Source organism: Lepisma saccharinum, chromosome 3, assembly GCF_977018435.1.
Source record: "Lepisma saccharinum chromosome 3, izLepSacc3.1, whole genome shotgun sequence".
Taxonomy (NCBI): domain Eukaryota; kingdom Metazoa; phylum Arthropoda; class Insecta; order Zygentoma; family Lepismatidae; genus Lepisma; species Lepisma saccharinum.
In genome coordinates, this window is record NC_139231.1 from 107,167,707 (window position 1) to 107,183,834 (window position 16,128).

General features: G+C 38.0%; 2 protein-coding genes across 3 annotated transcripts in view; one reads left to right on the forward strand and one right to left on the reverse strand.

The window, feature by feature from the left end:
• The window catches only part of LOC145985281 (E3 ubiquitin-protein ligase SIAH1A-like), a 166,702-nt gene that overhangs the window by 119,521 nt on the left and 31,053 nt on the right, over positions 1-16,128 (reverse strand). The window contains exon 1 of one of the 2 annotated variants that reach the window (XM_083119103.1): positions 2,813-2,848. The exons of the other annotated variant lie outside the window; for it this stretch is intronic. The gene's annotated coding sequence lies outside the window, so the exon portion shown is untranslated. Of the gene's footprint in view, positions 1-2,812; positions 2,849-16,128 lie in introns of those variants that run through there. 2 annotated transcript variants of the gene reach the window in all.
• Positions 1,931-16,128, forward strand: part of LOC145985283 (uncharacterized) — a 16,491-nt gene continuing 2,293 nt past the window's right edge. Inside the window, exon 1 of the mRNA XM_083119106.1 lies at positions 1,931-2,045. The gene's annotated coding sequence lies outside the window, so the exon portion shown is untranslated. The remainder of the gene's footprint in view (positions 2,046-16,128) is intronic.

Sequence of the window (16,128 nt, forward strand, 5' to 3'; positions counted from 1 at the left end):
CCAAATTAAGGTACCTTTATTGGGTTATTTCCCCATCTCTCTCAATAAACTACAGGAAGAGCACATAATTAGCGCTTTTATTTGGTAATACAAATAATTACTGTTGGTAAACTTATTGAAATAAAAAAACCCTGACCTTTCTCAACAAAGTAGACAATATTCACCCTTATCAGAAAAGTTAAAAAGTTGTTTTAATTAGCCAGATATTCTCATCAGAATTGGACATGTATTTTATAGTTTTGAAAGTTTGTGTTGAGGCTACTTAATGCACATATAAGCCAATCGGAACTGGACCTACAGTTAATAGTGGGATCCGAACCAATGTGCTTCCACCCAGTATCGAGCGTTCTACCTCTTTCATTACAAGGCGAGGACGTTACCACTACGCCATCTGACGCCGTTCTTTCAACTGTCACTCACTCTCTAGCATTCTTAAACCCGAAGATTTCTGGTGCAGCAACACAAGCCTTCCATCTGTCCCTATCCTGGGCAAGATCAATCCAATTTTCTCCATCCTTACCGATTTCCTTTAGATCCATCTCAACGTTATCCCTTCACTCCACCTTCGTCTTGGCCTTCCTACAGGTCTCTTACCATCAGGTTTCCAAACAAGATCCTGTAAACTCTTCTTTAGGGATGGACGATATCAGAAATTTGATATAGCGATATATCGTCAAGAAAATATCGTCGTGACGATACGATAAGCTATTTTTTTCCGTATCGTGATATCGGCGATATACTTATGATCTCCACGATATATATCGTTAAATATCGTGACGATATATCGTTGACACGATAAAATGAATAAAAATGGATAGAGAAAAATGTAATGCCATCAACAATTTCATCCTGTGTGATATATACGATACTTCTCCCGTTTATCTTTTATTGATTTTCATGTATGTAGTGACAGTAATTTATCACACTTGTAATTCCGTTAGTATTCATTGTTGGTTGATTGGTTAACTAGTTTAATCATGTGAGAAGAATGAGAAAAGTAAGTTGGAAGCTTCCGTGGTCTTTGTCAAAGTGCCAAGAATTAGCCTGGAGTAGCTGATGTTAAAACCTCAACGGAAAAACCTCAACCAGGATAGCAGACCTCACCACAACCTTTTCTATTTCTCATGGTTCCCGAATGCGCGCGGGTGAGCGAGCACTCACAGACTTGAAATTTATGTTTTAAATAAATAAGTTTGGTTAAAGTCGACCTAATGCTCAGGTTAATAGAGACTGTATTTATAGTTTGTTTGCTTTAGCCTACAATTTAAAGTAGAATCAGAACCAGGGACATACCCAGAAAAAATCGGGAGGGTTTACAGAGGGTCATAATTTTCATGTAAAGGTTCGTGTACGTAGCCGCCGTGGTCCAGTCGGTATGGCGTCTGACTGCCACTCTGGAGACCCGAGTTCGATTTCAGGTGGGAATCTTTCAAGCAATGTACCTGGAGGGAGCGGCTCTGGGGTTCACCTGCCCTCTAATAAATGAGTAACCGAAGGCAACCCTGGGGGATACACGAGACCGCGGCTCACCTACAGATTCGCAAAAACTTGAAATATGTGATACCATTTTCTCCAAAATTTCAGTACGAAACCAAATTACGGAGAGGTTTTCTCGAGATACAACATCAACCAGGTGATTTCCTGATAGACTTCTGAGCTTTCGAGAGCTAACTAACGCCACTCTCATCTTCAGGGATAGAAGTGCAGAGATGTGTCAGGGTAAGGTTATATGCACTGTATTTGTGTTTCGCCCTCCTTGTCCTCATGGAGCTTCATCGATTCACTGGTCCATGTATTAAAAGTGATTCTTGTGCTTGTTTGGTGCTAAAGATTGCAACACTTACCTTGGATCCAAGAAACCCAAAACGTTCGTCTCGAAGATGCAGTTACAAAGCAGCAAACAACGCAGTATCAGCAAAAAAAAAGAAGAAGAACAACAACGCAGGTTTCCAACGTGCATATTGCAGTTACAGTCCGTAATCGTACCTAACAAGTAGATCTGGGGAAGACGTCAGCTCATAGAAGTAAGACAACAGCTTACAGAAGTAAGTATCATTAACGCTAAGCTAGATGTGATAATTACCGGTATTTGTGTTAGTACAACGAACTTGTTATGTTGGTAGGTTCCATATTTCGCACGCAATATGGGAGAAGTGAAATTGTGGTTCAATCAAGTGCGCAGTTACGATTTTTCTCGCTTAAGAGAAGGCACTTAGAGAAAAAGGTGCTAAGAATATTCTAAACGTAAAGCCCGAATTAAGACGCATCTACTCGGTCATTGGTGTGCACCCCCGTGGGGAGGGAAGGTCCTCCATAATACTCAACAATAGTTTACTATTTAAAGAGAGATAAATCCCCCTAATACTTAACATTATACTATTTAATGAGAAATGAAATATTTTTCAAGCTGATGGAAGTTCCAAACGACTAAGGGGTATTATTACGTGTATGTCCTATGTAATTAGTAGAGCCCGGAAGTTCAGGCATTTATTTTCGTTAAAATAGGCAGGCAAAAAAGGCATTTATAATGTGGAAAATAGGCACTAAAAATGAAAAAAAAAAGGCAAAATAAACAAAAAAGGCACATTTGGAAGTCGCTTACTTTTATCTATAATTTCTGGCAAAATGTTAAAATCTACATTGGGAAGGGTTCCATACCCGCTGGAGGCACAAGTGGTTCGGATCCCACTAAGCTGTAGGTCCAGTCCCGATTAGCCTTACTGTGCATAAAGTGGACTTAAAAAAACACCAAATACATTGGGAAGAGCATTTCAATTTTCACCAAATCCATGCACGTAACCATGTAACTTACCACTTGATGGCACACTAAATTTCGGCATGATGACAAATACACGATCGTTTCCCTCCAAAGTGCAGAACTAAAGATAGAGAACTTGATTTTGGAATGCATGCAAAGGCCCTTTGGCATTAGTGCTGCTTCTTGGCAATAACGTCCTGACAGGGACGCTGGACGTGATGACGTAATTGTGCAGATGTTCTGCAACAGGTTTTCAGCAGTCAATCATGCACAAAAAAATGTTAACCGAAAGCCAATATCCTAACTCAGCATGAAATACTTTTTTCTCACACTTTTCTCCTTCAGCAATGTTGAAACATGCGTGGGTTCAATATTACTTAAATAAGGCGAAAATTATTCACATAATAAACGGAAGAAAAATAAATGCCAACAAGGTTTTTTTGGGAGAAAAATAATTTATATACACACTTTTTTTTTAAAAAAAAAATGGTCCAATTTCATTGAAAAAGGCAAAAAAAGGCATTATAATTAAAAATAGGCAGTGGGGTCCCAAATAGGCAAAATAGGCAAAATGAAAAGGCTTCTAAAACATTCGAAACAACATAAAAAACGTATATCCGGAAAAAATTTATCAATATATCCAGTAGATAAAAAGAGGCATTTTGCCAAACTTCCCGGCTCTAGTAATTGGTCTATCCCAATTCCTTATCTAGCAAATATCTTGTTATTAACGCTCGCATGTACTTTATTCGTTAGCAGTGATGTCGATAAGGGAGGGGGTAGGGCGCCGCTACTGTTTAGTGGTGGTGGTCAGGGCCGTACCCAAGGGGGGGAGCCACGGGGCCCATGCCCCCCCCCCCGAGCCATGAAAATTTTTAGTTTAAACGTATAAAAATCTATGAAAATAACGATGATTTTTAAAATTTTGCAATAATTTCGATTTTGTTCTTGCACAAGTGAATGGGTCCAGAATTCTGCAGTCTGCAATATGTAGCAATTTTAGTTTTATAACCATTGATGTGAGGCTATCAGACATCCCGATTTAGTCGGGAAAGTCCATTCCTTTCAATCCATGTTCTGACTTTTTTCGTTTTGGCTCGAACACTACCCGCTATAAATGAAGACTTGCGCCACTGCAGACATTGTACTGCTTATGTAGGACTTTTTGTAGAATACTGTGTACATTTTAAAAATTGTCTGAATTTTTTTCATGAGTCAAAACAGTTGTTTGACCAGGCCCGTACCCGGGGGGGGGGGGGGGCAAGGGGGCCATGGCTAGGAAGAATATTATTTGTTCTATTAATGGGATGATCTGTCTTGTAATCTAATTTGGTTTCAGGTTGCCATTTTTAAGAAAGGATATCCTTATATTTGAAGAATATCGAGCCATGAAATGTTTTGATGCAAACTCACAAAAATAACATGGATAATTTTTTAAGATTTTGCAAGAATTTAGATTTTCTTCCTGTATAAATGAATGGGTTGTCTCTAGAGAGAGGCAGACTCCAGAAGTCTGCAGTCTACAATATTTAGTAATTTTAGTTTTATAACCATTTATGCGAAGCTACTAAATGTTCCATTTTGTTCCGGATAGTTCACCATATTTACTACCTGTTTTGACTTTTTTCGAACTGCAGTCTTGATGAGAAAATGTCCTCTTTTTGTGGTGAATTCACGTTCAGACATGTTCTTCATTATAAGGATAATTCCATAGCGATGGTGGTCACATTCAGAGTATGAATTCCCATGATGGAAGGGGGATCTCCCACTTTCCCACAAACGATCTTGTTCTATTAAAATTTTTCTCCCATTAAAATTTTCCGAGGGTAAGGTTTTGTGGTATAACAACAAAGATAAGCCATTAGTTTGGACTTCAAACATACTTTACTAATAATATCATAAACACATACAAAGAGGAATAACAAAGAATGATGTCTGCATGTTGGTGAATGTTGCATACATCTTTTGTTCTATCTCTCTCTCTCTTTAGGGCTCTCATGGGGGAAAAACGTACTTCTACAGTCATAGATAAGATTTTAAAATTATATCAAATTGGACAAGTAAGAAATGGAGCCCTAGCTGGGAAGGTGGTTGTCATTGTCACCCGAGGCCACTGGAACATAGAAATTAGACCGACCTGTTATTTCTCCTCCATTTCTCACCTCCTTTGTCGGGAATAAACCATAGCACTTACGTGTTAATTTAATAGGAAACAAATATCTTATTATTAAAGTTTCTCATTTTTTGTCCCTCCACGTAGTTATCTTTAGTTTTCTTTTCATCGGATTCAACAGAAAAGAGTAAGTGCTTTAAAATTTCTACAATGTGTAAGTATGCTGCTACATCTAGGTGGGGCTGGGGTGCAAATTCGGTGTAGGGGATGCGAAAATCATTCTCGTTCTGGGCGCTGAAACTCTGATAAGGAAATATTTCCTTTCGAGAGACCATTAATTAGAAAAATATAACACAATAAAAGTATGAAAATTTAGTTATATTTAATAGTATCTAACACTTATTAAAAACATCATCTAATTTCTTGAACTTATTAAAAACATTTTCTAATTCCTTGACACTTTGAACCAGCCGTTAAAGGAATTAATTAGCAAATTAATTTGTTTATATATGTTTATAAATATAATTATATATAAATAAATACATTAATTAATTAATGATATTAATTATTTTATAATTGACATATATTTCATGACAATTATATGTATTATATATAAAATCCAGGATATGGGCCTGGTTGTGGTACACTCCTATTCACATAAAGTGGTACATTTTATAAGGCTGGAAAATTTAATTATGTGCCACTTTATGTGAATAGTAGTTTACACCTCTATGTGACTGCAGAATACATTGCCCATCTTTGTGGAAACTAGCCTAATAATTTGTGTGTAGTTGTTTTGAATCTGCTGTAAGAAATCCTGTGTATATGAAAATTAGCCTATGAACCACAGAGAGAGGAATAAATGGAGGAACATAAAACATTGGTGCCACGGAAATGTATGCAACTTCTTCTTGATTCACTCGCTAGGGTCTTGGTTTTTGATTCAATGAAAGTAATGCAGATGGCACATATTTTTTACAACTGAAAATTCGTCTCGTGTGACACCCTGCAACAACTGAGCCGCGAATTTTTAAGCACCTACCAACTGAAGATTCCGCGTGTCGCTTGTTTGTTTTCCGCTTGGAAATCTCGCATAGTCTCCGTGTTGAAAAGAATGGAAGGAACATAACTATTTTTTTATACTTTTTCAATGTAATAAAATGCCGCCTTCTGTACCTGCAGTGACGACGGTAGCCTGATATAAGTGAGGGGGGGTGCATTATTCTCTTTTAAATTGGGGGAGGAGGCAAAATAACATGGGCGTAATTTGGGGCCCAACTTTTGGAGGGGGAGAATTGAAAATTTTTGCACCCCTCCAAAAAAGTGTCCAGAACCATTTTGCTAAATAACTATTACAATCGAGAAATCCTAGAAATCATTTCTTACTTGTTTGTTCCTGAGCTCCCAGGAGGTTAACAAAAATACTTACTTACTTAATTCCTTCAGTTCCTATTGGAACATAGGGCATCCACGAAGTGTCTCCATCTCACTCTGTTGCATGCGATCTTCTTCATTTCTTTCCAACTTTTCCCCTGTTGTTTTCCTTCTTCTTCAACAGTACGTCTCCATGAACTTTTGGGTCTTCCCCTTTTTCTAGCACCTTGAGGGTTCCAGTAAAGTGCTTGTTTTTCAATTGTGTTGTCTGCTTTCCTTAGTGTGTGTCCTATCCAGTTCCATTTTCTTCTTTTAATTTGGTTTTTAATCTGGTCTTGATGCTCGTATCCAAAGTTCTTGATTTGTGATTACTTCTGGCCAATGTACATTTAATATTCTCCTGAGACATCTGTTAATAAAAACTTGTAGTCTATTTGTGATTTCAGTTGTGACTTTCCAGGATTCTGCTCCATACAGCAATACTGCTTTAACATTACTTCTAAAAATCTTTAACTTTGTTTCTGTAGTTATAATCCTACTTTTCCATATTGGGTAAAGTTGTAGAAAGGCCCCATTTGCTTTCTTGATGCGTTGTTTTACATCATGTTCTGCTCCTCCCATTTGTTGCAACTACACTTCCTAAGTAAATAAAATTGTCTACATCCTCTAATATTTCATTTTGTAGTTGAATATAATCTTGGATTCTTGCATTTATTCGCATTGTTTTAGTCTTTGATTTATTTAATGTCAGTCCGAATTTTTTAGCTTCTTCAACCAGATCTTCCAATTTAGTTTTTGCATCTCTATAAGATTCTGACAACAGACACACATCATCGGCAAAATCTAAATCTTCTAATCTATCCATAAGGCTCCATTGCATTCCTCTTCTTTTTCCCTTTGCGGTTTCCCTCATTACTGTATCTATTACGAGAAGAAAAATAAGAGGCGACAGAATACATCCCTGCCTCACTCCAGATTCTGTATCAAAGGGTTCTGTAACATCTCCTTCATGAATAACTTGACTCTTGTATTGTCGATATGACTCCTGGATTATCCTTATTATCTTAAGTGGTATTCCAAACTTCTGTAATATTTGCCACATTTTTTCCCTTGTTATAGAATCAAAGGCTTTCTCAAAATCTACAAAGATGGTATACAATCTAGTATTCCATTCTATACATTGCTCAGTGATAATCCTTAATGTACAGATTTGATCTGTGCAGAATCTACTAGAACGAAATCCTGCTTGCTCTCTCCTAATCTTGGCTTATACTTTATCTTGAATGCGATTTAATATAACCCTAGTTAGTATTTTACTTGGGACCGATAACAACGTGATTCCTCTCCAGTTATTACAATTTGTTATATCGCCTTTTTTTTGGAATTTTTATTATAAAACTCCTTTTCCAATCTTCTGGCATTTTCTCTTTTTCCCAAACTGCCGCGAACACTTCATATAATATTTCTGCCATCAAGTTCACATTTACCTTCAAAATCTCTGGTGGAATTTGGTCTATTCCAGCTGCTTTTCCATTCTTTTGCTGCTTAAGTGCTAGTTTGATTTCCTGAATTGAACATAAAACATTGGTGCCACGGAAATGTACGCAACTTCTTCTTGATTCACTCGCTAGGGTCTTGGTTTTTGATTCAATGAAAGTAATGCAGATGGCACATATTTTTTACAACTGAAAATTCGTCTCGTGTGACACCCTGCAACAACTGAGCCGCGAATTTTTAAGCACCTACCAACTGAAGATTCCGCGTGTCGCTTGTTTGTTTTCTGCTTGGAAATCTCGCATAGTCTCCGTGTTGAAAAGAATGGAAGGAACATAACTATTTTTTGATACTTTTTCAATGTAATAAAATGCCGCCTTCTGTACCTGCAGAGACGACGGTAGCCTGATATAAGTGAGGGGGGGTACATTATTCTCTTTTAAATTGGGGGGAGGCTAAATAACATGGGCGTAATTTGGGGCCTAACTTTTGGAGGGGGAGAATTGAAAATTTTTGCACCCCTCCAAAAAAGTGTCCAGAACCATTTTGCTAAATAACTATTACAATCGAGAAATCCTAGAAATCATTTCTTACTCCTCAAGTTACGCCTTTGCTAACTAATACCGGTTAAAAGGTATTTACTTAATATACAGAGTGTCCGAAAAGTCACGCAACCCGGTGTTTACGACCGTATAACGGAATAGCGAAACGGAATGAGAAGAAACGCTTTCTGCCAAGAGAATGCCCTGTATATTGGGAAAATTTAGAGAGACAAACATATGTAAGAACATGCATGTTTTAATAACAAATAAGCAAAGTGTTGCCAAAGGCGGAAAAAAAATATTTGCAAATCGTGTATATTGATGCACAGAACTCACTGAGGTAAATTATTGCAACATTTCACAATACCAACGAACAATTTGGATGGCCATCTAATGAATTTGACAGAAAAAGAACTTTGACGAAGTTTCAAAAACATTGCAGAAGGGAATAAATGGGCTGTTCCAAAAATCCATGTTTTCACAATATTACGAGGGACACTGGCAACACTGTTGCTGTCACGTGTCACTAACAGACGTGTTTCACCTCAGGCTATCACACTAAGGCACTTTTAATGACAAAGGAGAAAGTTGGTTATTCTCGAACATATGCAATAAATTACATACACCTTGCAACCCTGAAATGTGGTTTCAATGGACATTTCCACTTTGACATGAAAAACGTTTTAAATCCATTCATTTTACAGATAATGACACAAACTTGAGATGTGCAAAATATCTCGGCGATATTTGTTTCGGTTCTCGAGAAACACGCCTTGAAACACCGATGAAATTCACCTACTACGTCACGGATTTGAAAACGTCCTCTCCACAGACAGGAGGTCCTCTGACGTCATCACTTAGAAATGCGTGCAGGCGGGGCTTCTGCTCGTCCCGTCGAGCCGCGGAAGGGACAGAAAATTCACTTGTTACTGTGTAAAACAAGTATCTTGTAACTTCCAGTGCAAAAATCTGCGCTCCATTTCTTGGAGATGAATTATGCCCTAGCAGTTTAGCAGTATTTACTATAATTCAGCCACTTGGTAGAGGGTTTTCCCATTAGGGTGACAAAGCAAAACTTGTAACAGTGAATGGCTGAACACGTGAACAGCCTTGTTCATTGCGAATACATAGGTTGGTTCTGACTGGCAAGAACTTAATGCTATAGGAATGGCTTTTCTGGAATTACAATTATTTTCGTCATAATATTTTCTTCACAAATTTTAAAATAATACTTTTAGAACACACTGGTTTACACGCCAATTTATGCAATATAAGAGGTGATACGGTATAAAAAGGTACGGTGAGTTTTTAAATTTCCTGCAGTAAATGACAGTTTTCTTCAGTTAATATATATATTGCAAATTTTTGTATTTAGCCTACTTTTACGTCGCTTTTCCGTTCATTTCGTTTAACCGCAACGATGAGAACGCATGGTTAATTTATTATGTATCATCTCTAACATCACATTTCTTCCCACTTTTGGCTAATCGCTACAATGAAGATGAATAACTACAAGCTGTATTCGAAGTCGGGGTGCAGGAGTACACCCCCCCCCCCACACACACACACACTACCACCAACTGCACAATCTAAGTATCACCCAACCTGCCATGATAAGAGACGACATTTTTCTTCTGTCCCATCTCATTTCGAAAACATTCACTTGTCCCCCAGACGGAACATGCCTCGTCTCGTGAGCAACACTAACATTAACAATAGAAGCATCCCCCTAGCTGTCCCCAAAGTCTCGAGCAAACATCCTCCCATGTAACAATTTCCAGTTCAAATAAATGTCACTCACAAGGAAACAGTCATGTCCAGGTCGAGAGTCAAACCTGGAACATGCGACTTCCTCAGATAAATCATGAATTTTGTGAATAATAATTACACCGCCAGTTCATTCCTGGTAATTCTGAATCTGCAGTTTGGTTTGCATATATAAGCAGGATAATATTTAGTTTTCGAGGGCTGTACCGTCGAAACGAGGAGTCAAATAATAATAATAATAATAATAATAATAATAATAAATATTAAGAAATTTCTTTTTGTATTTATAATGATAAGTCTCTGCATACGTTGTTAATTCTATATTTTTCTAGACTTGAGACGAGAACGAGAATTGCCCTCCCAAACCGAGACGGATGGTTATAAATTGAGACGAGACTGTCAATGAGACATTTACAAATAAACAGGAGACAGACATTTACAACTCTCAACGAGAACGAGACCAAGGCTGCCATGTCTCGTCTCGATAGGATCCTTAGTGGTGAAGTTGTGAACCAACCAATTAATGCGTTCGGGGTAACGAGATGAGGCTCCTTTTTTCGCAGTACAAAATTCAAAATAATTATATCGTACCATTTCAGTATGGGATATTGTTATACACATGGGCGTATATATAGTTCACCGGGGGGAGGGATGGATCAACTTGTGGTATGATTAGGGTTGCTTTATTTCGTGAAAATCCAGGACACTGCTGGCCGGAAGCTTATTGGGGAGCATGGGGGGAGGGGATGTTGGACCCGACAAAGTTGTGTGTTTGTAGTCACGAAGTATTGATACTTTTCTGTTCATCTTGTGTCACTACGTTTTTAAGAACCAAATTTCTTTAATATGATTCGAGGGGGGGAAAAAATAACTGATTTGATAGTCTCAATGCAGTTTCTTATCGCAGAAATTCCGAAACTATCAGGAAATTGCAGATATTGGTCTGCACTCCCATCTGGTGTGTGGAATTACCGAAATTTCCTTCCCATCCGTATCCCGTCCTATACGTCTCTAATTTAAGAGAATGAAATAAGTCCGAAGGAATTTTTTATGAACAAGCGGATAGAACAAGGAAACTGGTAATTTTAGTGAACCAAAAAAAGAAGGGGGTTGGAACCGTTGAATCCCCTTAAATGCGCCCATGGTTATACACATTATTTCCTTGTAATAATTATACATAAACTAAATATAGATATGTACTGTGCAACTAATGTAATCTTCTCAGTGTATTTTCTCTTATCTGCACGAAAATATTTGATCATAATTTGCGCAACAGAAATGGAACACAAACTGAAATTCCTTTATGGAAAAGAAAGTTAAATAGGCTTTATAAAGTGAAGAATGTGAAAATTCCTATTTTGCACTACATAGGTTACGGTAAATATCGATAAATATAAGTTTAAAAAATATTTTTGAGTGTCTTGTCAGCAACCAATTTTATAAGCAATATTTTTCGCATGGCCTGAGAACGCACGCAGCTGAACCCTTTCATTTATCTTGCACGTGAGCAGCACGGATATTTCATAGAAGAATGATCATTACAAAGCATAGCTTTCCTTTCTCCTATCGCTCCTTCTTCCATTATTTAAATCGGTACAGATTTGTAAAACTGTTGCATGTGTTCGCTCACTGTGGGCTACCCATCCGGAACTGGACGCTCGAAGCAGACGACAAACGAGCTCTCCCTAAGGAGTGACGTAGTAACATGGCGGCGGCGTGTTTTCAGCGCAACGCTAGCCTCGCAACTTTGGAAGTCTCGTTTCTTCCTTAAACTGGACGCAGAGAAACGCGAGAACTTGCAGGGGTCATTTTTCCAGGGTGTAGTATTTAAATATGCTGTAAAAAAAATTGAGTGGAAATGTCCATTGGATAGGTATGTCAACAGCCAAAATTCCAGGCATTGGTCGACAGAAAACCCACATCAGTTGCATGAACTACCCTTGCACTCTCCGAAAATCGGTGTATGGTGTGGAATATCGCGACGTCGTATTGTGGGACCGTTATTCTTTGAGACAACAGTGGATACTGCTGTGTACGGGGATCTCATAATGCAATTCGTTGCTCTCCTTGAAGAAGACGAACGTGATGTTTGGCTACAACAAGATGGAGCAACTTGCCATACATCTGATGAATCTCTTCGTATGCTGAGAGAATTTTTTGGTGATCGTCTAATATCCAAGGATTTATGGCCCAGTCGCTCGCCCGATTTAACATCTGGAGATTTTTTTCTGTGGGGTTACTTAAAGGGGAAAGTATACCAAACGGGACCCAGAACATTGGAGGAGCTGGAACGAAACATTACACAGGAAATTAATAATATCGGTGCTGCAACCCTCAGGAAGGTATCTGAGAACATGATCAAGCGAACCAACTTATGTATCCAAGAAAATGGTGGACACTTCGAACATTTGCTTTAATTTGTAGGGATACCCACATTTCAGGGTTGCAAGGTGTATGTAATTTATTGCATATGTTCGAGAATAACCAACTTTCTCCTTTGTCGTTAAAAGTGCCTTAGTGTGATAGCCTGAGGTGAAACACGTCTTTTAGTGACACGTGACACCAACAGTGTTGCCAGTGTCCCTCGTAATATTGTGAAAACATGGATTTTTGGAACAGCCCATTTATTCCCTTCTGCAATGTTTTTGAAACTTCGTCAAAGTTCTCTTTCTGTCAAATTCATTAGATGGCCATCCAAATTGTTCGTTGGTATTGTGAAATGTTGCAATAATTTACCTCAGTGAGTTCTGTGCATCAATATACACGATTTGCAAATATTTTTTTTCCGCCTTTGGCAACACTTTGCTTATTTGTTATTAAAACATGCATGTTCTTACATATGTTTGTCTCTCTAAATTTTCCCAATATACAGGGCATTCTCTTGGCAGAAAGCGTTTCTTCTCATTCCGTTTCGCTATTCCGTTATACGGTCGTAAACACCGGGTTGCGTGACTTTTCGGACACTCTGTATTACTATGGTATAAATTTACCAATAACCTATTTTCCAGTCAGCCCGAAAGAATGACCATGTAGGTTGTTGCATTCTGTTCCATCTGCTTTATAATACCATAAGTTTATCATTTTCTTTTCTTAAGTCACGCAGAATAGAACACACAGCCTCTCGTTGTCAATCCTATTACAAAAGTAACACTTGATTTGCTGCAATCTAGAAAATGCTCTTTCATATCCAGCTGTTGATGGGATATGCACCTTGCAATAACACAAAACTTATAAAGTTTGTGCAAGACAATTTTGAATGCAAAAGTTTCCTTTCTGCCTTGTAAACGCTATAGCGTGTCGTAAGTGTTGGCATCAATTTCCAACAGCTTTTCGTACTTCAGAAAAGCATCAAGTTCTAAATTTCAACAGTTAACTTTAAATAACTCATCACTGTCCTTAGTAAATCTTTCTATTAATTTAGAAATTAGGTGATCAGGAACTGGAAAATAAATCCTAACTATAATATCCTCTTCACACGTAGCTCTCTTCTTTTCACATGCTGGAATCGAAATAAGCTACTGTGACGGTACTGCTGAAACGATTGTCTAACCTCACAAATAATAATTAATGAACGCTTAGGTCTAGGAGCAATACAATACAATTGGCCAAGCATGTTGGTGGGTTTTGCAGTTGCACTCTATTGAAGTGTTTAGTTGGTTGGATTTTGTTTTAACGTCCACTACATGCACAGAAGCTAATTGAGGTGAGACCTACAGCTTATAGTGGAATCCGAGCAACTTAATGAACTGTGCCTTCACCGGGGACCGGAAACACAGGACAACTTGTTTTCAAGGCAGCAGTCTTACAGGTAGACTCCCGAGGGGAAGAATTTAATCTTTCTTAGCATTTAAGAATTAGATTATTCGTCTACTTGATTCCTTACCGCCGTATCTCTCCCTCTCCCATAATTCCAATGATAAGGATGTATATAATGGAACGAATGAGAGAAAACTGATAACACTCATACCATTGTACCGGTCTCCGTGGCGGAGTGGTTAGCACAGCGTGCCATGACGCCAGGGGTCCCAAGTTCGAATCCCATACTGGGCATGGGTGTTCTTCGTGAGTATTCCTTCATCAATTTCATCGCATCATCAGTCATTCTCATCTTTGCGATTAGCCAAAAGTGGCAGAAAAGCGTAGTAAAATAAACCAAATCAATCAATCAATTAATTGCCGATATTCGAATGAGGAACTAACAAACAGAAATAAAACTTGACAGTTCTCTAGAGTTGAACGTCCTCCTACTTAAAAAAAATCATTTTCACACCTGTAAGACCTATTCCTAAAAAATAGTTAGGGGCTAATAATTTAGCTTTATAATTTAGTTTTATACGCATCTTCGTTACCGTCTAAACATCCGACAACCAATGAATAATCTTACATGCACTGAATGCATCCACCTTCCAGGCAGGCAGCAAGAAAATTTGCTGACTCATACTTAGTATGAAAATGATCAGTGCCTGTTTGTGATCTAGTCAGGTGCAGGTGTCTCTCCCCTAGTACGATTTTAAACACACCCTAATAAACTAATCAGTTCTGAGGCCTAGTGCCGTCCCTGTGTACCTGTAGAGCTATTTCAGGTTCGAATTTTTAAGCACCTGCCAACCGAAGATTCCGCGTGTTGCTCGTTTGTTTCGCCCTTCGAGATCTCGCAGTCTCAGTGTTGAAAAGAAATGGAAGGACCATAATTATTTTTTTGATGGTCTTCAATGCAATAAAATGCCGCCTCCTGTACCTGTAGAGCTATTTCTGGTTCGAATTTTCTTCGCCAGATCAGGACCAGAATTCTGAAGTTATACAGAACTTGTGGTTTAGGAGGTTCGAGATAATTTTGTCCCTGAATAAATTCAAGAAGAGGGTATTGAGGAAAATACGAATGCTTCAGTATATTCTTGTCTTGACTCCGTTGATATTTTTCTTAGGAATATTGGCGATACTACGTAGATAGGCTCACAACTCAAGTCATCCATCAGGCTCACAACTCAAGTGATCCATCATTCCATAAGAAGTTTAGCTGTCTTTCGATATACAATAGTTTACTGAGTAAGTTAATGAAAATCGTACCAAAATAGGGTGATGGATAATATCTATTATTTATAAGAAATGTTATCCCTTATTTAAAACTCGAAAGATAGAACTTGTGATCAGTTAATACTCGGAAGTAGAAAAATATCTGACTTTAGCAATGCATGTTTTCCTAGATGACAGTACAAAATCATACAGTATGTGATAAAAATATCTAGAAACAAATAAATACAATCTTCGTGGTGTTTCTATGGTAAGAACTTCTATTCATGACAAGGCTTTCTCGACCTATCGTTTTGGGTAATAGATTACTATTTCAAACGTATGATAGGTAATTGTCAGTTGAAACTGTTTTCAACCAGATAAATTCTATTTGTATAAAGGTAATGCGTGAAGAAGAGAATAATTGCTACGTACCAATGATCACATTTGATGACCTTATTTATTTTTACCTAAATTACTTTCTACAATATAATGTAAAAGTATTTGTTTTCTCAATTGCTATGCATCTTTATATGGAGCCATGTCGGTCATCTCTTTTCTTGCATCGACTGGGTCAAGATTTACTTTGGCAAGTGATCGCTTCTCTAATGACATCTATTTTTCGATAGCCTTTTCATTTTGCACATTTTATTTTTTTAAAAAAATCGTCATGTCCTGGGTGATGTGAAAATTCACGTTTCTATGCGAGAAATTAATGCAGGATGAAGAAAAATACTTTCTGCCATAATCCTTGAATATAATATAGGCTACACCCAACACGTGTTTTGTATCGCAAGAAAAAACAACCTATTTCATTTTGAAAACTATGTTAATAGTGATTGATTTGCTTTACTTCTCTTTTCTGCCACTTTTGGCGAATTGCGACGATGTGTATGAGTAATGATATTAAGTTGATGAAGGGACACTCACAAACATCCATGCCGAGACCTGGATTCGAACCTGGATTCGAACCTGGAGCCCTGGCGTCGTAGCGCGATGTGCTTAGCTACCACTCGAACACGGTGCCAGCTATATTAATAGTGGCAGATGAAGGCGGGCATTTGAAAAAC